The sequence below is a fragment of the Sus scrofa genome, chromosome 15 (genome assembly GCF_054392235.1).
Source record: "Sus scrofa isolate SSC_HxYL_T2T_F1_AM1 chromosome 15, Sscrofa_HxYL_maternal_Yorkshire_Landrace_v2.0, whole genome shotgun sequence".
Taxonomy (NCBI): Eukaryota; Metazoa; Chordata; class Mammalia; order Artiodactyla; family Suidae; genus Sus; species Sus scrofa.
In genome coordinates this window covers 113,197,625-113,220,389 of record NC_139397.1, presented here as the reverse complement: position 1 = coordinate 113,220,389, position 22,765 = coordinate 113,197,625, and positions in this window count along the sequence as shown.

Sequence of the window (22,765 nt, the reverse complement as noted above, 5' to 3'; positions counted from 1 at the left end):
CCACAGGAATAACCAGCAAGAAGGAGGATCTGGTTTTAAATATAGGACCATGTGTTTGTATGTGTGTTATATATTTCTCTATAAAATTTGTCTAAGATGAGCTGATATAATCCCTCCCAATGGAACAGAAATCATTCTTAGTATTTTCCAGAAAGAATTCATGTCCACAATTGCACAAAAGTAGAAGCATATTTTGCAAAAGCCATTAGAGAATGTACTTGTACTTTTGAAACTTAGGATAGTCATTGTTAACAATTTATGTATAGCAAATAGCTATAGAAATAGGTAAAATAACAGCAAGATAATGGATTCTGTGAACAAAGCTAAGGTCAAATACACACTCTGTGCACAAATACTCTCTCTAAATCTTTTGTCATTTGTGAATGAGTAAACGTTAGGACAGATTGATCCTTCAAACAATACTGAAGAACAAGAAAAAGGAACAGTGGGAAAGAAAACACCAACTCAATTAATATTCAGAAAAACAGAAGATTGTTGACACATTAGTCAAAAATGTAAAAGAAAATCTTTTAGAAGACACACTTGACATTCCTGGGACAATTATATAATTTTTTGTATCAAGTGAGACACTTCTGAGAATAAAAAGGGGCATTATCAATAATTACACCAGGACTATATCCAGAAACCAGAACTATACTGGGCATACTGATATGTATGGTCGCCCTAACAATGGAATATAAGAAAATGTGTGCATATGTAATATGAAGAGACAGGTTATAGACTAAGAGAAAAGAATAATTAGTCAAAACAAGAAGGTAAGATTTTTTTTAAAGGATGGACTGAGATGCAAAAGAATTGCAAAGAGCCTTTAGCGATAACTGTAGTATAGGGGAGAGAAAAGTGTTTTCCACTCTTTTAAGGTTCCTGCCTGATCTGAAAATGAAACTGACAAAGACAGATTAACAGGTGAAAATCATTCAAATTTATTTAATGTCAGTTTTACATGACACAGGAGGATTCACAAAGAAATAAAGACCCAAAGAAAGATGTATGTTTTCATGCTGGGTTGATGAAGCATGGACAATCGTGGAAGGAAAAATAATGGGTATAAGGTAACTGCAATAAACTGGGGAAAACTCAGCAAGGCCTGTTTGTTATGATTCATCTCGGTATCCCTCTGTCTTAGGAGATCAGAATGCTTCTTTCCTCTGGGTATAGGGAAAGCACCTCTCACATGAGAATTTTATGATGTTTCAGGGAAGAAGGGTGAGGAGGAAGGAGATCAGAGTGATCTTCCTGCTTTTGCCTTTTTTTCAAACCCCATAAACTTAAAGTATTCTATATACCAAGGCACAATAGTTTGGGGTAGCATGTCCTGAGCCCCATCAGTGGAATTAAAGTCTTTACAGGAGTGGTTGAAAGTAAAAGTGACATTGATAAAAATTGAGTGACTGTTAAGGAGTAAAAACCTGAATAATATTTCCAGAATGCTGATCAGATAGGGAGCAAGTAATGCACATGATGGTGTGTTACCTGAGGAATGTGAAGAAATAATAATGAAGAGTAGACCTTAGGTATTCCTGAGAAAGGAACAGAAGTGTACATAAAAACATGACTTTAAAAGTACTTAATGAAAACTGTCTGCAGAAAAGAAACAGATTTGAGTATGAAAAGTGAAAGGGCTTCTCTTGGGTACAAGGGAGCTTAAAAGTGATTCATAGCAATTCAAATTCTCTTTCTTTATCTGATTATTAAACAGCTAGAAAAATGTTATATGACATTTTTAGATGACATTCTAAAGCTAAAACATAAATTAAAAATTAGAAAAAATAATTTACCTAAGCAGTAAAAATATTAAGCTGGCCTCTAAGTTCTCAGCATCACCAACACTCAGATTAGAATGAAACAAGTGAAGAATGAACTTGAAGAGGAAAAGTTTTACCCAAATATTAATAAAAAGTCTTAAAAAGTCTTTTTTATTCAAAGTCTTAGAAAATGTACTTTTGTATGACTCTTAAAATGTCACTTCAATATCTATCCTGGCTTTTCTTGTAATGAATCAAAAATCAGAGCTAAATATAGGGAAAGTTCTATAGCCATCATGTGCAAAAAGCCATGGGGGAAGCAAAGATAAAAACAAAGACATTGCTTTTGAGGAATTTCATACTCTATTCAGAGCCAGGTGTATATATATGAATAGTCAATTAAAGACAACAATAGCACTATATGTATGACTTAGAATATGGCAATGCTTTAATGCCTACTGATGAGGAGTATGAAACTCTACTGAATTAGTGGCAGATATGCTTGACTTTAAAAATAAATTTCAAAATTAAAAAGTTGTAAAGGTTATTCTGAAGCAAGAATGTAAGAGGAAATTTTGCAAAAAGTTTTGGGAGACTCAGGAAAAGCACTAAAACTTTAAGTATACAAAAGAGTAAATTTTTATATAAAATAATTTAGAATCAGGTTATGGAGGCATTTATTGCTTTTCTTTTTTGTTAGCAATGGGAAGCCAGTGAATAGATCTGATTAAGGTCTTAATGATATATTTGACAAATTAGCTGTTAGAAAGCTGGCAGCTCTGTTAACAAGTTATTGTAGATTTCTAAGGAAGAGATCATTAAAAACGGAACCCAACATTCCTAAAGGAAATAAAAAGAGTAGAATATATTGGAGAAGGATGTTAGAGGCATAATTGACAAGACTTGGTGATTGATTGGGGATATAAATGTCTATGTCATTTATATTTGGAGCATGCTATCAGTAAATAACAGAAATAGCTGACACTTAAGCGGATACCATTCTAAGACCTTTATAAACGTTGGCCCAATTGATCTTTTCAGAAAATGAGGACAAAGGTGTTATTATTATTATTATTATAACTATTTTACAGCTGAGGAAACTGAGGCAGAGCGGTTAAGAAGCTTGACCACTGTCATATAGAGGTAGTAGACCTAGGCTTTGAATCCAGGCATTCTGACTCCAGAGGCTATATTCATCTCTACTGCATTAAACAAATTCTCATTTGAAATAGTTTTAAATGACCAAACTAATTTTAAATCAAAATAATACCCAGAGGGATGTGATTAAGGTGTATATCAGGGCTCATTAGTGATCTCAGAGCTTGTAGTGCAGTATGGGTGAAATTAGTATACTTGTGATATTTGGATTGTGTAAAAAGATGCTGCTGTCTAGCAGACAACACTTTTTAGGCAGAGTGTGGCTATCAGATCGAAATGATGCAAATCTCTTCAGTTAATTTTCAGTGCACCTTATAGTAATAATGATATTTTTAGATTGCTATTTAGATTTTCCAACTGTGTAAAATTTTTATTTTTAGAAAGGAATAGGTAAATAAATGATTGTTTAGAGGGTGTTTTTCTTGTAAAGTGAATAATTTAACATCTTGCTATTTAGGAGATCTTCAAAGAGATGTAAAAGAAGTACTTAGATTTTATAAGCAATATCCTACTAGTCTTTCTGTCACCTGCAGCTGGGAGTTCTATGCCTTAATAGTTTAAAGAATATAATCTATTTGCTACATAAGAATAACAAATTGTATGATATGTCTATCTACCTAGCACTTTTATTATTGCTTATAATTTATAATTTAGAAAAACATACTCATTAATGCATTTTTATTTTAATATTCACTAAGAGATTAAAATGTCTCTTGCATATTTGCACCCTTAGCGAATATGGTGTGAAATAGAGGTTACTGAAAAGGAGCAAAAAAACAGTGCCAGATTCTTGGTTATTTGCTGTACTTTGAGATCCATGCCTAAAAAATTTTGACTAGTAGTGGAGTTGCCTGGGGTGGAGTATCAAAGGAAAGGGAACAGTTATCACAAAATTTTTGTTTTTTTTTACAACAAACCCTACTTTTTAATCAATTATCCAGCAGTCTTTAATTTCAATTCATATTAGTTAGTACTCAACTTTAACATGTTAAATATAAATTTACTGATTCTTAAATGAAAAGGTAGATTGAAGTTCTTTTGAGTTTTTAAATTATAACTATAATGTTTTGTGTGCATTGACAGTTTCTTGTTTTGTCAGTTACATTAATTCTTCAGTGATTCTAAGTAGGGAAAATATGACCTACAGAAAATAGGGCATATTAACTTAGAAAAATTAAAGCACATTTTTAAGGAACTTCAAAAATTTTATTGACAAAATGTGATATTTTATTAGTACAAAGCATAAGAACAATATTAAAATGGAGGAAATAAATAATACCTGAATCCCAAACAAAGGGACATTTGCTCTGCTTTGATGTGATAGAAATGTAATTTTAGTGGAGATTTTACTTGATCATTACCTTGAGAAAGATGATAATTCTTGTTTTTATCAACTGATAAAATGAACCCAGGAATTGTATACCCTACTAGAAAGCTACCCTAAGCAGTATTTATGCTCTAAATTTATGCTTCAAATTAGTAGTGTTTGTAATTATGAAAGTTTTTTTCTCAACTTTGAGTTTAATTTCTGGCTATATTAGAATGATACCATGTATTGAGTTAGGTAAGGACTTTCACTGTTATTATCTGCAGAAGAGATATTTGGGTGGGGGCAACAAATTTATTGCAGTGGATAAGATACTGCTTGTTAGAACCTGTCTAAAGCAAATATCTCTCTGATACTAAAGCCACGCAAAGGCAGGTGGCAGAAAATTAGCTGATCATTTTCTTCTTATAGTATAGTTTTATGATAAATGTCCTTTGTACAGATGTACTGAGGATAAAATAGCCTTGAACTTTAAAGTGTCAAGGTGAATAATGCTTGTGCAACAAGAGTTAAAATAATTCTATACTACAGAAGTTAGTTAGGAGATAGACTAGAGTAATTTTGTAAGTTACTATGATAGCAATTAAATTCACCATTTTTCTACACTCCTTTTAGTGGCTTTGGTTTACAACCAATTCTTTGATCCTTTGGTAACTAGTGTTCCATTGCTGGAAAGCCTTATAATCACAATTAAATGCTAACTGACAGAGGCTTAAAGTGTATTCTTTAAATTGGAGTTTATATGCTTACAAGCCATTTTGAAAACTAAAATATTCTGGTTCTAAGAATTGATCATGCTGGAACTTAGATCTTACAAAAAGAGAAAGGAACTAAAAAGTCCTTTAGGCTTTGACTCTGCATTTATGTATTGTTAAAGAAAGATAATTTCTATTTATACCAATGCAACTTGATTTAATCATTAGAGTACCAGGTTAATATAGTCTTGTGAGTTAATGTTATTGCCTTATAGAAAACAGTTTTGTTGATTTTTTTTTCTATTTTTCTCTTCCTATTAACTCTGTACTTTTGTCAGTAAATTATAGTGGGTGACTCTTTGTACAGAGAAGGTCATTCATAAAGTGTAACTTTAGATATTAAATAATAGATTTCCCTGATATATTTTTCTCCATTATTTTGAATAGCAAAAAAATTTTGCTCAAAACTTTGAAATACAAAGAAAGTATGTAAAATACAAGAAAGTAATAAAGCAACACACAATTAGATTTATACATTATAGATAAAAGTACAAAAAATATTTTACATATGAACAAAGAACAATAAAATTTTAGATCCTAGTAAAGCATTTTAAGATTTATTAAAAGCGGACCTTCCAGTTAAGACAAATAGACTGAATTTAACATTCTACTTAAAACAAATGAGTAGAACAACAACAGTATGACTAATGCAGTGATCCCTACGATACTACAGCCTTAAAAGAATTTGAACCAGTACCACAAGAAGGGGAAATTCAGATAGAGGCCAATGGATTCCCTGAGTTGGGGAGATGGTGCCAAGAGTCCAGGGAGACCAAGGCAGCTACAGTTCACAAGACATAGTATTGAAAAGAAGAGTGCTGCACAAAGCTATAATCCTAGAGATGGACAAAAGTTTACCCTGGACAATTCAGCTGAGTACTGATCAGAATATATATATAGATTTAAAAGAAAACTAATTAAGGACTGGGAAAGATCAACCCCAAAGGTTATAGGTAACATGCCTAGTGAGAATAAAGTTTGTTTCCATAGGCAGAATGGAAACTGGTCATTTTGCAGAGAATATGGTCTTCGGGTAAAAGTCTCAGTGTTGGAGAAAAATGGGCTTTAGACTGAGTACTATTCCAGTTCTGTCTAACAAATCTTAAAAACCATCCCCCATTCCCCCCAAATTATTTCTGTGTGATAGAAAAAAAATCTCAAGAGTATTTATAGTGAAACATAAATATTCTGTACCAAAGAAGCTAGAATTCATGTCTAGTATTCAATAAAAAATTACTAGTCACACAAAGAAACAAATAAAAATACAGCCCACAATGAGGAAAAATTAATCAATTTACATTGCTCAGAATTAACACAGATATTAGACTTATCAGCCAAGGTCATTAAAATGATTATAACTATTTCATATGTTCACAAGGTTAGATAGAGACATGGAAAACAATTTACACATATAAATTGTAAGCAGTAATTTGTGGAAAATTTACAGCTCTAAACACCTGTATTAGAAAGGATGAAAGGTCTCAAATCAATGCCCACAGCATCTACCTTGAGAAAATAGAAAAAGAATATCAAATTAAACTCAAAATAAACCGAAGAAAAAATAATAATGATCGGTGTGAAAACAAGTGAAATAGAAAACAGAAAAGCAATAGAGAAAGTTAATGAAAACAAAGATAGATTTAAAAAAAATCAATAAAATTTATTAACCTCTAGCCAGAATAATCACGAAAAAAAATTCAAGATTGAAATTAATATTGCAAACAAATATGCTATGCATTTTAATCCTTCAAATTTATTTGTAGAAACAAATAAAAAACAAACCGTTTCTCCAGACTAGATGAACTATAATAAGTTCAGAACAGCATTGGAAATACACAATTACATAGAGATTTTTAGTATAGCTAAGAACAAAGAATTAGAGAGAAATGCCAAATAAAAATTGCTGTGCCTGAGGCCCTGAGGTCAGTAAAATTTAAAAAATGATTATAACTGATTCTACCCCAAGAGAAACCTGTTTTTTTAAATTACATAAGAAATGACTTTTATAGTTAATTAGCTTCTTTAGTAGCTAATTAACTATAAAAGAAAATAGTTGAATTAGTAGCTAATTAACTAAGAAGGTAGAAAAATGCAATTTAGGGAGAACAAAAGTAAAAGCTACACTATGACTAATTGTATCCCGAAAGCCACATTAAAGGCAAGAAGACGATGGAGTAGTATCTGGATAGTGCCTAAGAAACAGAACTCTACCCAAATAATTGCTCCTGTGGAGATTAAGGCATGATAAATACAGTTTTACAAAAAGATACACAGAATGCACCAAAGACCTTCACTCCAAGAGCTACAAGAAGATATTCTTTATGATAAATGAAATTTAACGCAAAAGACTGCACTGTGACGCAGGAGGCAATGGTGAATAACTCAGTAACCATGAACATTAAATGTAAATTGATAGAAATAAATAATAGTTCTGGGATAGGAATGGAATTGGTAGAGACAAAGTATGGTTTATTAATTTCCAATTTGTGCTGTAGCAAATAACTACCATCTTAGTCACTTAAAAAATAACACAAATTTATTATAGTTCTGGAGTTCAAAAATACAAAATAGACATCATTGGGCCAAAATCCAGGTTTCTATCGGGTTGCTTTCAATGGAGAGTTTCCAGAAGATTCTTAGAGAATCTGCCTATGCTTTTTTGTTGCTGTCTTCCATCTCAAAAAATCTCATCATTCTGACCTCTTCTTTATTCAACATTTCCTTATCTCACCTTCCTACCTCATTCTTTCACTTATAAGGCCCTTGTGAGAACATTTTAAACTGCATCTGCAGAATCTTTTTGCTCCATGAGGTAACACATTCATTGGTTCTGGGAATTATGGTGTGAACATCTTTGGAGGATGGGGGCATTATTCTGCTTATTGCAGTAAGTATTAAAATCCAAACCACAGGAGTTCCTGCCGTGGCTCAGCAGAAACGAATCTGACTAGCATCCATGAGGACACAGGTTTGATCCCTGACCTTTTTCAGTGGGTTGAGGACCTGGCGTTGCTGAGAGCTGTGATGTAGGTCTCAGATGTGGCTCAGATCTGATGTAGCTGTGGCTGTGGCGTAAGCCAGTGGCTACAGCTCCAATTTGACCCCTATCCTGGGAACCTCCATTTGCCTCAGGTGCGGCCCTAAAATGACAAAAAGAAAAAAAAAATCCAAACCACAAAAGTAAAATGGGAAAGAGAGAGCTAAATGGCCATGAGCTAAAATGTCTGTCTTTGCTTGTCTTCCTTGAGATGAGAATAGAGAAGTTCCTTAAACAGTGGTAAACCAAGCTTAAGAAGTATGCATATTAAAACACAATCCATATCATAAAAACTAATGGAAGGAATAAAGGAATTTTAAAAATTAATCCAATGCAAAAAGAAAGAAATAATAATACTCAAGAAGTTAATGTAGAAAAAGATAATAAGTTTGAAGAATGACACTAGTAAAAGGACAAAATCAATATTTGGACAAATATGGTTTGATAACATTAAAAATGATACATATCTAAAACATAAAGGTGCTGAAAATTTAGCCAATGTAATTACTGAAAGTTGAATAGTAAAATTATGGTAAAAGATACAGAATTCATGTTCTAGAAAAGAAAAAAAAGTCTGATGTAGTTGGATTAGTGATTCTAAACCGGAATCAGTTTTTCATCTCATGATACCATTGGTAATGTCTGGAGATATTTTTATTTGCCACAATTTTGAGGGTGAGTGAAAGGGAATTTTCTAATTACCATAGCTTTATTAATTTTGAATAAAGGAGTATTAAGTACTCCAGTTTTCATCTGCTTGTTCAAAGTTGTTTTGGCTAAATAAACAACCAACAAAAAATACTTGTAGCCAATAACTGCAGAATACTATTTTAAAATTAAACAGTTCACAAATTCATATGTATTCTGAGCCATATAGAATATATTCTCTGAATTCTTATAGAATATGTTCTCTCACCAAAACAGAATGCATATAAAAAATACCTAGTAATGAAAAAATTCAGTATTTGGAAATTAGACAATCTTTTTACAAACTCTAGTTACTTTTATTCATCCTGAACAATCACTGGGAATTAAAAAAAAATGTGAAACAAAATCACGCTTTTGAATTCAAACTCGAATGTTGGAGATCCTGTTTCTTTCTATGTCCTTAAAGCACATGTTAATAGAGTGTCTCTAGCCTTTTGCACTGACAAAAAAGGAAGTGGTAGGCTACTCTGATAATCATGGATGATCTGTTCCCTTGTACCTGGTCTCCACTACTAACAATTTCAAAGAGCAAGACTAATTATCCTATCAGGAAGGATAGCAAAGAAGTACTTGGAAAGGATCAGAGGATTCAGCTTCTACTTTTCCTCTAGTTCCTTAGTCACTGTTCATCTCCATTCCATAACCTTGATGTATATTTGAAATTTGAGTGTATTTTGGCAGGTGTCTGATTGACTTGTATGGTCTCAAGTTATTTACCTGGGTAGAATATTCATCTGGCTATTTCCTTTCTAACAGACTAGCTTTCATAGAATCTTAATACTCACTGAAGGCTGCCATTAAGAACCTAAAAATACTCCAAAAGTTGGGGAGTTTTCTTCCAAGTTCTCCCAAATTGCAAACTCAAAAAACACAAGGTCTGAAAACTAACAGGCAATAGTTTACTCATCTGCATCACTTCCAGATTTAGGGTGAAGCTTTGGGTCAGTTTAGAACAGTTAGGCTCAGGTAACTCCATTGTTCTTTCATCCAGATAACTCACATTTTGAGTTACTTTTACATTTGGTTGTGTATAACTTTAAATCTTTGTTGAATTTGTTACATTCTCATCCACAGTTTGAGTGTAACCCATGTCATTGGGTGGATAATGGTATTCTCACTGTGGAGGGAACTCCAGCTAGGACTTATAGCCCAGGGCATGCTGCTTGTGCCTTCAGTATCTGTGATGAGCTGATGAGGCAGAGAGTGGGAATAGAGATGGCAGCAGTCAAGAGGAGAGAAATAGAGGGCAACTGCTCTGGGAATAAATTTAAAAGCCTTCCTGCTGGGATTAAGGATGTTCTAAAGACAAGCAGCCAAATGTGTTCATAAAGGCACTTACTGAGGGAGTTGGCAGATATATTTTGTCAAGCAGTTAGAAGCCAAATCCCAAGATAAAGGCAATAGAAAGTGTGGGATAGAATTAGGGCTTCTGATCCTGGGGAGTAGATGAATTTCTCTTTCACCTCTTTCATTCACTGTAAAGGAAACAGGGAAATATTCTTTCACTTTGACTGAGGCAAAAGGTTCATAGGGCGACCCACTTTGACTTGCAGTATTGTTGGGAGGCTTTGAAATAAGGGTGTAGTCCCTTGTAGGAGATTTACTTTCACAGCTATTCCTGGTAGATTTTCATGCCAGAAAGATTGTCATACCCAACAGAGAGCAATCCAAAACACTTTTAGGCTTGGCCTTATGTGAGTGACACACATAACTACTTCTTAAGTAACTATTTTATAAAGTGCTAATTTACAGATATTTTCTCATACAAAAATTTGGCCTATCTGATGAATTATCCCATCACTTACTTAACTGATGCCTGGGAAGGAACTTATGGCTTGAGGTTGATTCTGCGTAGAAATGTATGAAGGAAGACATGAATGCTATAATTGGTGCTCTTTTACAAAAATTTTTGGCAAATGCTGAACTTTACATTTTTCCTAGATGATGATGTGTAGTGTTGGCATCTGTAATTTGCAGCTTACATATTTAAGTATATTGGGACATCAACATTAATTTCTTGTCAAAATTAAAAGATAAGAAGACTTTTGCAGATTATCCAAAGAGACCGAATATACAAATGGACAATGGCGAGACCATGTCTACAAATAGAACTCTAACCTGCAACTAGCACAAGAAACCAGCCTTTTTCTACAGTAACCAGCCCAGGAAACCAACCTGCTATAAAGATAGACTTATACGAAGTCATATTGCTGTCTCTACCACAACAATCCTGGAAACCAAGCAATAACCCCCTGCACCAGCTGGCCCCAAATCACCAGAAATTGATTAATAACTGACAGCTTCCTTAATTTTTGTCCCTGCTTCTAACTTAGGACCAACCAGAAAAAAGCCAAAGATGCACTCTTAACCAACCACATAAGATGTCCCGCCTCTAGTTTGCATGCCTACAGTTTCTCCCTGTCAGCTGTCTCCAATCAAGGCAGTCTAGAAGCCTTCCTTTTTTCCCACTATTAAGCTTTCCTATCTCTCTGTCTGCTTTTGAGTCTCTGCCAGAACACAAATGGTAGTGGCTGATATCCTTGCTATAGCATGCTCTTTAAATAGCCTTTGCATGCTCTCATTTTGTTGGTTTTAATTTATTTCCACACTAGGATATCACAAGACCACTTTATAGCAGTTTCACAAAGTGAACATAAAATCTCTTTAAGGTAGTGGTGGGGCTTTTGCATTTTCTCTCTGCTTCTTTGATTTGATGGATTTGCTCATCAAGGAACATGTTTTCTCTTCAACATCAGGGAACATCCTTTCTCTTATAAAACTCCATTTAGTAAACTTTCATTTTAAACTGTGGACATGTCCTGATACCTAAATCTTTAATTCATTCATTGGCTTTGTCTAATCTACTGCTTATCTCCATTTAATGTTTCAAGTGTTTAAGAAATGTAGTTTTCTTTTTTAAAATTTGGAATTGGTTCTTTGTCATATTCACCTGTACTTGATTCTTATGTGCACAGATTATCTGTTTAATAGATTTAGGATTTTATTTTGTAGATAACCTTATCTTCTCTATACACTTGAGGATTTTGAATTGCGATTTTAAAGCACTTTCAATTTGCTATATTATTTCTGTTTCTTTGGGCAAAAATTCTTCTGTCTTTCAGGTTTATAGAATGAGTTTATTAGCATTAGTTTTCTTTATACATGTCTGAATAGGATTTGAGAGCTCATATCTTGCGAGAGTTTTCATTTTCTTTCACCCATTTTCTCCATTTTCTGTTTTGTGGTTCCATGATTTTCTCATCCAGAGACATCCAGAGTTCAGAGACAGTATTATATAAGCAGCTCAGACATTCACCCTATGATAATTGTGCACTCTAATCCCCTCAACCTCATGTAAGCAACAGCCCACTTTCCAGTTCCTAGTTTATGCTCCACACCAGGAAAACCCTATGACAGTAGTTGGTCATTGTTTCTATATTTGTTGATGAAAGGGTGAATGGGAACCTAATCTCAGTCTTCAGATAGGGAAGATGGTACTCCTTCTTCATTTCATATAAAGTGTAATCAGTTTCATTTTCACACAGGAATTCTGGGACTCTGGACCCTTCTGTTATAGCTTTATTACCTAAGTCACTGCTCAACACTGTGGGGGTCCTATTTTATTTCTTACCCAGAGAGATTTTTTAATTTGTGTTAGAATGTAGCTACATATATTTAATGTATTTTAAAATACTTATTTATCATTTCCTTTTGTTTGGAACAGATAAGAGTGATTATAAACTGCATGCCATATTAATAAGCATTTCTTTACCAGCTGTGTTATTGCCTAGATTATAGTCAGCATGATTTTTTTAGCAACCATCTTTATTCCCTTAGCTTTATTTAGACATACTTGATAAATAAAAATTGTATATATTTAAGATGTACAATGTACTATTTTGATATATGTATACATCATGAAAAGATTACCACAATCAACTTTTGGCAAATCTTTTTTATTATAAGAGCATTTATTTTGACTGGAGAATGATTTCAGTGTAATTTTATTCAGTTAAATATATCCACTTTCTATGTCATTAGCTGAACTGCTTTCTGTCTGCTGCCAAGTGTTAACTTGGTTAAGACAGTAGGCTTTGAAGTCAGATCTGGGTTTGAATCCTGGTGGTACCACTTATTAGTGATCTGACATTTGACAAGTTAATTAGACCTTGTTAAAGCCTCAATTCTCTCATTGGAAAAGTGAAAATGGCACAATTGTCTATTTTATAGGAAAAGAGAGTTAAGTAACAAATACATAGTACTTAAAATGGTGCCTGGCACATAGCAAACACTGGATGTGAGGTGTTCGATACTACTTCTGCTACTGCTTCATTGTTATTCTCAAGCTGACAGCAAAATGCCTTCATTCCATTTTTTTTTGTTTGTTTGTTTTTGTTTTCCCCCACCTGGCGCTTTTATCTTGTATTATTTTTATTTTTTATTTTATTTTTTTCTTTTTACGGCTGCATCTGTGGCATATGGAAGTTCCTAGGCCAGGAGTCTAATCAGAGCTGCAGCTGGGGCCTATGCCACAGCCATGGCAACAGTGGATCTGAGCCACATCTGTGACCTATGCTGCAGCTTGTGGCAGTGCTGGATCCTCAACCCACTGAGTAAGGCCAGGAATTGAACCTACACCTCATGGACACTATGTGTTCTTAACCTGCTGAGCCATGATGGGAACTTCTTGTATTTCTTGGTTATTGGTTTTATAGTTTTAATCTGGTTATAAATTAGTGTACTCAAAGCTCTATATTCCAAAGTTTTATCTTTTTAAGGAAGATGGATCCTTAAAAAGGATTGTTATTGTAATATAATAACAATACAATATTGTGTACAATATTTTTAAGACAAGGGATATTTATTCATAAACCAAATTGTGCTTTGGTCATAGGGGACATATATTATAGAAATAAATATTGTTGTATGCATGTTACATTTTTAATATTACCTGGATGACCACGGTTGATTTTGAGAATAATATACATCAAATGACATGTACACAGTGGACTTGATACTCATTTAATAAGTGTTATTGCTGTAGTTTTCCCTGAGATTTTTATTTTACTTAAATTTGGTAAGTAAGTAAATGGGACATGTAAATAATGAAGAAACTACATTCCTAAGGAGAGAGAGACAGCAGTAATCCAAGTTTAAATCTCACTTTATAACTTCGAATCTATAAAAACCACACAAAAATTATAACATCAGAAGCACATTTGGTTTGCTTTTAGCTATTGAGTGCAGAGACATTACAGGATTGATGTTTGCATTCTGATTTTATTATAAAAACTATAAACATAATTAAATGCCATTATACCCTTTATGAAGGACACATTTTAGTGCCTATGAATGTAATAGTGTCCTGTTATTACATAATCTCATGTGATACAATAAAAGTGTATAAAATAAAACACACATATAGATATAAACTCTACCTTTGGGCTGAATCTTAATATTGTACTTTTCAGATTAGCATTACGAAGAGATTCTATTAATATTGATCTTCTATTTTATTTCCCATTTTAAAAGCAGTTACTATTTTTGAGTTTTTTATTTTAAACCTAATTTTCATTATTCTACACTCAAAATGATATATTCCTTTACAAGACCTCACTCAGAGATAAGACAATGCCTTTTCTTAAAAACTAAAAAAAAAAAGTATCACTAGACACTTCATTTATAAATTGTACAAACCATATATTTTTTGCATTTAGATTTGTAAATGGAAAGAAAGTGCCTTAAGAAACATACATTTTATAAGTTCTGCTTATGCTTGCCGTTATTAAAATGTACACTTGTTGCTATTTAAAAACTTGATTTTAATAGTTGTACTTTTAAAATAGTAAGATACTTTTAAGTCAAATTAATCTCAGTTTTAGTGAAACAATGACCTTTGAATTTACAGACAACATCTGGAGGAAACAGCTGGATAACTGATCAGGTGTTTTTCCAAGTAGAAGTGCAATGTGGTGTTCCTGTGGTACTGTTTAGAGATTTGCAATTCTCACATCATGTAGCACACAGTGGTGCTATTAATTAGAAACTGATGGAAAGCCAGAAATAAATCCTTATGTCAAGCAGAATGTCTTACATGGAGGAGATTCAAAAGTCATGCAACTTTCTGAAATTGAAATGTTCAGGGTAGCAGCAAGGATAACAGACTCCCTACTGTCAAGTCAATATTTTCTAACTGCTAAATGTTAATTTCTCTAATATCTGGCTTCTCTCTTAGATGCATAACATTAAAATGGACTTTCTGATCCTTTATAAAATTAGTGATACCAAAAAACTATTAAATTGTTCAGGATGCATTGTATATGCCTTATAAAATAATTTCAAATATTATACATTTGCTATTGTTGCAAACATAATAGCTATAAAATTAATATTATAATTTTATTTATTTATAATTTTCTCTCACTCTAGTGCATTTCCCTTTTCCTTGGCCCCTAGTGATGAGTATATTACTGATCATAACTCATATGTAGTCATAAATTTAAACATCATCTTTGGCATGTAGACTGGACTTTGCCTAGAACATTTGATGGGCTCTGTGTTCTATTTAATTAATTAATTAATTTAGGGCTTCAGGTGTGGCACATCAAAGTTCCAAGGCTAGGGCTCAAATCAGAACTGTAGCCGCCGACCTATGCCACAGGCACAGCAACGTGAGATCCAAACTGCATCTTTGACCTATACCACAGTTCACGGCAACGCTGGATCCTTTAACCCCCTGAGCAAGGCCAGGGATCAAACCTGCATCCTTATGGATACTAGTCCAGTTTTTACCGTTGAGTCAACATGGGAACTCCAGAGTCTGTTTTCTTAACACTTGCCTTAATATAGAAGATAGTTTCTAGTACCAGTTTCTTAGCTATTTTTTTTTTTTTTTGTAACATACCTGGCCATGTCAAGTCTGATACACCATTAAAATAATATATTTTATTGCTATTCAGTGTGTAATCTGTGGATCAGGAGATGGGACAGCACCTGAAAGCTTATGAGAAATGTAGGCTCTCAGGCCCTATGTCAGACCTACTACATTAGAATTTTCATTTTTGTAAAATGTCTGAGTAATTTGCATATTAAAGGTTGAGAAGCCTATCTTGGAACAGTGGTTCTCTACCATGCTGCATGTTAACATGCTTGTATTGCTCAAAATACTCTTATCTGAAACCTATTCAATCTACATGAAATGTTTGGGTAGGGTGGGAGGCTTGGGGGTAGAGGATGGACTAAGCCCATGCATTTCTAAAAAGCTTCCAGATGATTTTGGTGCAGAGACAAACTTAGAATCAATTTATTTGGTGGGTGACAGCAGAATCATCTAGGGGTACCTGTGAAAATGCACATTCCTGACTCTTTCTCCAGAGATTAGTATTCTTTAAAAATAGGGTAGGTGTTTGGAAATTCCCCATCTGTCATCTCACAGTCCACAATTAAACTACAATCTTGTTAAAGCTGTTGTAAAAAACAAAACAAAACAAAAAAACCTGACCTTTTAAAGAATTAACTGAAGGAAATGCAATTTTCATTATATATGGAAGAAGAATAATTTGGGTAGGTAGGAAGGAAAGATTTTAGGCATGTTTAGTCAAGGTCGAGCGTACATTTTTCTAAGATTCTCCCACCTGTGCTTCTTCCAGCATCAGATTCATCCTTGGGTAGAAAAATGCCTTCATCACTCACGGGGATCATTCATATTTTTACTTCACACTAAGTAGAGGAAAAAAAAAAGAGCACTGTTTAGAAGGTTGTTTTTGTTTTGTTTTGTTTTGTTTTAAGGGTAAAGAAACTTCTTTCCCAGAAAGTGTCAACAAATATATGCTTCAAGTTTGTTTTTAAAATAACCACTGTGACCAGGTACTTTGCTGATTGGCTTAATTAAGCCTGTTAGGGACATCAGGATTGCTACAACCAGGGAAAAGGCAAACTCTACCAAAGAAAACCCAGGGTTACCTTTGGCAGAAGAGAAAGGAAGTCTCTGCTGGAGAGGAAATCTGCAGATATTCATTCTAGAGTTGTTTTGTTAAATATACTTTGAAGAGTTAGATTGTGTATATAGCTATATCAGTACAAAATACAGTATTTTGGGCTCAATATATAGGCATTATAACATGGGAATGTGTGAACTCTAGAAATAATTATAAACCAAAACTATTTATAATTTATAATAGTAAGCAATTCTTAAGAATAATGTTTTAACTAAAAATCCTAATATTCTAGCTATCCTTAATTAAAGATAATTGTTTCTCAAAATTTTGTTAATTTTCCTGCAATGAAAACTGATTTTATTTCTTTCAGTATATATTTAAATTCTAGTCACAGACTCAATCAGCATATGAAATTTTATAATATGAATTCTGTGTTACATTTGAGATAATCAATCATGTTTCAATGTAATCCACATTGCATAGGAGACTTTTATTATAAGCATTATCGTTGTAGTATAGTAAAGTGCATTGTTAATGAAGCATGGAAAAGGAATAATTTCAACTAATAGGCATATATGTCAAATTTCAATTAGGACTATGTTGGAATCCAAAAAGAGATATGAGCATATAAATTTAAACCTTTGACCTTTACCATAAAGAACAAGGTCTATGAGAGAAATTAAACTATTTTGATATAGCATACAAATTTAAATAAATTAACGTCTGAACTCTTTGTCATGAATCTTAGACTGTGTATGATTTTTTAAAACTCAATATACTTGCAATTTATGGCCTTGAACTGTTTACTGCTATTTCGTGTATCAAAATATTAATGAAAAAACATTCAGCGAAAGTTTACTGGGTGTCTACTTCTTTAGGCAACATACTAATATATTGATGACTAGTCCTGAAATTAGTGATGAATGAAACAGATCAGGGTTATAGAATTTTTTTATTTCTTTATATATATATATATTTTTTTCTACTGTACAGCATGGTTACCAAGTTACACATACATGTATACATTCTTTTTTCTCACATTAAGTGTTCCATCATAAGTGACTAGACAGAATTCCCAGTGCTACACAGCAGGATCCCATTGCTAACCCATCCCAGAGGCAACATTCTGCATGTATTTACCCCAAGCTCCCAGTCCCTCCTACTCCTTCCCCTCACCCCTTGGCAACCACAAGTCTATTCTTCAAGTCCATGATTTTCTTTTCTGTGGAAAGGTTCATTTGTGCCATATATTAGATTCCAGATTTAAGTGATATCATATGGTATTTGTCTTTCTCTTTCTGACTTTCTTCACTCAGTATGAGAATCTCTAGTTCCATCCATGTTGCTACAAATGGCATTATTTTGTTTCTTTTCATGGCTGAGATAGTATTCCATTGTGTATATATACCACATCTTCTTAATCCAATCATCTATCAGTGGACATTTGGGTTATTTTTTCCCAAGAAAATGAAAATAATCCTTGTTATTATAAATCAGTCAGTGAATTTTCAAATTTCCTTGATTGATATGTGAATTTTTTGCAGTTGGTTTATTTGAATCAGAATGCAAATGAAGTGCACACATTGAATTGGACTTGGTTGACCTCTCCTTTAATTCTATCATAATCTATTGATTGCCTTTCCCTCTTTATAGTTTTTTAAATTGATAAGTTCTTTTTTCAATAGTGTTTTCCATGTTATCAATCATGCTAATTATATACCTGTAATACTTTTTAAAAGTTGTCCCTCTGCTCCATATGTTTTCTATAATTAAGTCTAGAGACTTGTTCAGTCAGAACAATCTGATAATTTTTGTCAATAATATTTCATGGGGGTTAGAAGAGTATACGTGATTTTAAAAATGAATGTTTTACTTAACATTTGAAAGGGAAATGCCTTTAAAATGTGAGAATAGGAGTTCCCGTCGTGGCGCAGTGGTTAACGAATCCGACTAGGAACCATGAGGTTGCGGGTTCGGTCCCTGCCCTTGCTCAGTGGGTTAATGATCCGGCGTTGCAGTGAGCTGTGGTGTAGGTTGCAGATGCGACTCGGATCCTGCGTTGCTGTGGCTCTGGCGTAGGCCGGTGGCTACAGCTCCGATTCGACCCCTAGCCTGGGAACCTCCACATGCCGTGGGAGCGGTCCAAAGAAATAGCAAAAAAGACAAAAAAAAAAAAATTGTAAAAAAAAATAAAATGTGAGAATATACACTAAATATGTACATGCATATTTGGAGAATCATTTATCTCAATGAGGCAATACACAGATATTATTTGACCTATTCCAGTTATAATTTTCCATTTCATAAAAAGGCTTTAAAAATTCTTGCCACATTTTGCTTTAGCAAAAACATCTTCAGTGTAAGAAATTCTCAAGTTACTCCCTTATTTTAAATTTTTGCTTGAAAGTAGATTTTGCCCCCATCCTCAGTCTTAAAACCTAATCTTTCTGTTCTTCTCTAGTCATTTTTCAGACATAAAAGTATAAAAAGCAATTTATTACATAAGAAATGATATAAAGGGCATAGAATTTAGGAATTGAGATCGATGACATGTTGTATATTCTTCTGAGCTGAGGTAACCAAGGTCAAACAGAAGTAAGATTAAACTGTTATCCCCTCTATTCTCAAAGCCTTTTCTAAAAATATAGAGGAATGAGACATGGAGAAATTTTAATTCAAATGTCAGCTGAGACTTAGTAATTTATCTTAAATGCCCAGATGCAGAAAAAAAATCAACAAAGTTAAATAATGAAGCATGCTACAGGCAACTAACTGATGGAATCATCTCACAACTGAAAGGGCACGTGTGGATTAACAGTGAGGTATATATTTGCTTAGTTAGAATTGAAACAAATGTTATTTACAACATGCATTTTTACCTAAAGATGTGGTGAATACTGAGTGGGCTTTGTAAATCTTAATAATGAAGGAAAATATGAGCTACTATATATAACTATCTTTTTGAAGATGTATCTTTAAAAATTGCTATACTTGTGAATTAACAGTGAAATATACTATTAAAGAATAAGATCTTTGTTATTTTAGAGAGACTTTAGGATCCTTTGACTCAGTTTTTTTCATTGTAATGACATGGAAAATGACATCCAAAGAGGCTACAGTTTAAGCATGGTCAGAAAGTGAGTTAAAGGAAAGACTGAAACTTGAACCTAGGTGCCAAGGTGCATCTTTATTGTGTTCTTATTTTTTTTATTTCACCTCAGTTGCTGGTTTGATTTTCATTTTCTGGGAATGCTTCTCATATCTAATGTAACAAGTCTATTCATTTAGTATATAATGCAGTTTTATAAATACAAGTTAACATTTCAAGTTTCTGAAATATATAAAGCGAGACTATTTTTAAAGGGCAATTTTTTGGTATTTTTCATTCTCTAAATAGAGCCTTTTATTTCACATACTAAATCCAAATGATGTTTACTGTCACTTTTAAGTTAAAAACTCACTAAATACTTTTATTTGGATTTTTACCCTTGGGAATTACAGGGATAATGCGGTGATTGCCATGCTTGTGAATAGTTCATTCACCTGCCTTTAGGAAATTATTTAATATTTGGTACTTCAACCTTAGTATTTTCTAATAAATTTATTAGTGACTGCATCCCATCTTGCTTACTAAAGAAAATTATGAATTTGTATACTACATTCCTGGCCTGTTTCTGATTAGTTTATATAAAAATTTTTATGCATACATGCAAAAAAAAAATGGAATGGTAAATGGTATAGTGTTGGTCCAGTTTCTTCTATTTTAGTTTTTTCTGTGGTCTTAAATCTACAAATATCCACCTTCTCTATTCTCTACTAATAGGATTCATAATGCAGTACCAAATACTCTGCCTGTGACTGACTGATTTAGTTTATAAATGTAGAAAATATTTACACATTTCATAACATTTTACTGAAAGGACAACTTGATTTTAAACCATGCAAGCATACATTGGAAGATACTGTGGTAATGGCAGAGCAGGTGGACTTCAGGGGATCTTAGTTAGCATCTCTGTGGTGTTTGTGTTTAAGCTAGTACTTAATTTGAATTGATATCTCAGTTAAAGTTTGGACTATGATAAATATTTCATCAAATTAATGATTTTCAGTGACTGGAAATGCACATCTTAAGTCCAAAGTGATTGATAGCTTCTAAAGAAACTATTAATGAGGCAGGTCACACCATTATAGCAGTTTCCTGAACTGTATTCTGTGGCCTTGTAAGAGTGTTAAATGTTTGCATCTTTTGATTGTTTCCCTAATCTTACATACCATTTAAGTTTATATCAGGAAAGGCATACCCAATAACAAAGGTAATCTAAGTTTTGAAATTTAAAATCATGTTTCAAAATAGAAACTAAATTTATAAAGTAAGTTCATTGGTATAAAAAGGAGATACCATATTCCATTATTCAGATGATTATGCTTATTAGTGCAAAAATCACTTGATGTGTATGGTAATAAGGTTTCTAACAGATGTCTCTTTGATGTAAGATATAAAACAGCACATACCTCATTAAACAACACATCAAAAGCATAAAAATGCAACCATTAATCTATATTTTATAATTTCCCCATAATAACTCTAAGTAAAACTCATTGAACACAAATGAAAGAGCTATAGAAGAAGGTGATATTAAAATTCACATATGGTTCAGTCCTTGTTCCTTTGAATTCTGTCAAACATCTGTTGGTCCAAATTGAATGTAAAGAATAAAAAACAGTTTAATATATAAACGATAACTTAGGAACATTTCCAACAGGAAGAATGATCACTTTAATGAGTTCATCAAATATGTACATGCTATCAAAGAATACTAGACTTTTATGAGATACTAAGTACTATCAAACCAGTTCCTATATTTTACAGGTGAGTAAATTGAGGCATATATCAATTAACAAATTAATTGCTTTAACTTATGCAATTAATCATACTCCAATTTTTATCACAATTGAGGTTTTTAGACAAATTTTTAGAGCTCTTTCTAGTACTCTGCTGTGCTCTTAGAAGTATACTTTCTACCTCAGAGTGTCTTAATTTCTTGGAGTTGGAAAATGCCTTATGCTAGAAATGTTTGTTATTCAACAGCATAAACAGAAGCCTGGGGCAGGTGTAATTTATGAAGCATAAAAATAAGTATCACTAGGGTAGAGACCCTCTTTATTTGTTTAATGCCTACTAACCTTTATTATTCCTCAGCTACGTTCAGATATAACCTTCATGAGCCTGCTCTATCACTGGTTTTTATCCCTGTCATTATTACCTTCATCCTTAGCAGAAATCTGAGCATATTCTCTCAATCTAAACTGTATTTTCTTAAGTTAATATTTTAAAAAACATATCTCTCATATCTATCTATCCACTTTTCCTCTCCCTAACTCTGTTACTTGTGCTGTTACCACTGCCATCCTCCTCCTCACATAGGGACCATTCCATATATCATTCCCTTTGTCCTGAGCTCTTTTGACTTTCTTCAACATCTGCCTAACATCCTGAGACCAAATTTGTTTCCTTCCCTGGCATGCCATAGTGACCTTTCCTATTCATCCCTCATTGTATCACATGAACCTGAGTTTGACAGAATTATTTACCGGCCTCAACAAATGTATGCTCCTTGAGAGCAGAATTTGTATCCAATTCACTGCTTTATCTCCAGCATATAGAATTGTATCTAGCTTATTGTGGACACACAAACACTTGCATGCATAAATGAATAATTAAGCTATATTTTAAGATTACTGAAATTACTTCTATTTTACTGATTACTTATTTTAAGTTCCCAGTTTTCTCTAAAATGTATCTGTAGTTTTCTGGAGAGGATAACATTTCATAAGATTTTAATATGGTTTAGCCTATTTATTGTATTATGGTGGAATGGAATTGCTTTTATGTGTTACTAAGATTAGCTCACTCTCTAGAAATCTCTACATGATGCTGAATAATTATCACATCTTTTCCTGCAAACTATAATTTTTTTGGTTGTTTTGGGGTTGTTTTTTTTTTTGGTCTCCTCTATCCTGCTGGATTAGTAATGGCTGTTTAGAATTTATTTGTGACAACTTTCAGTGCAGAAATA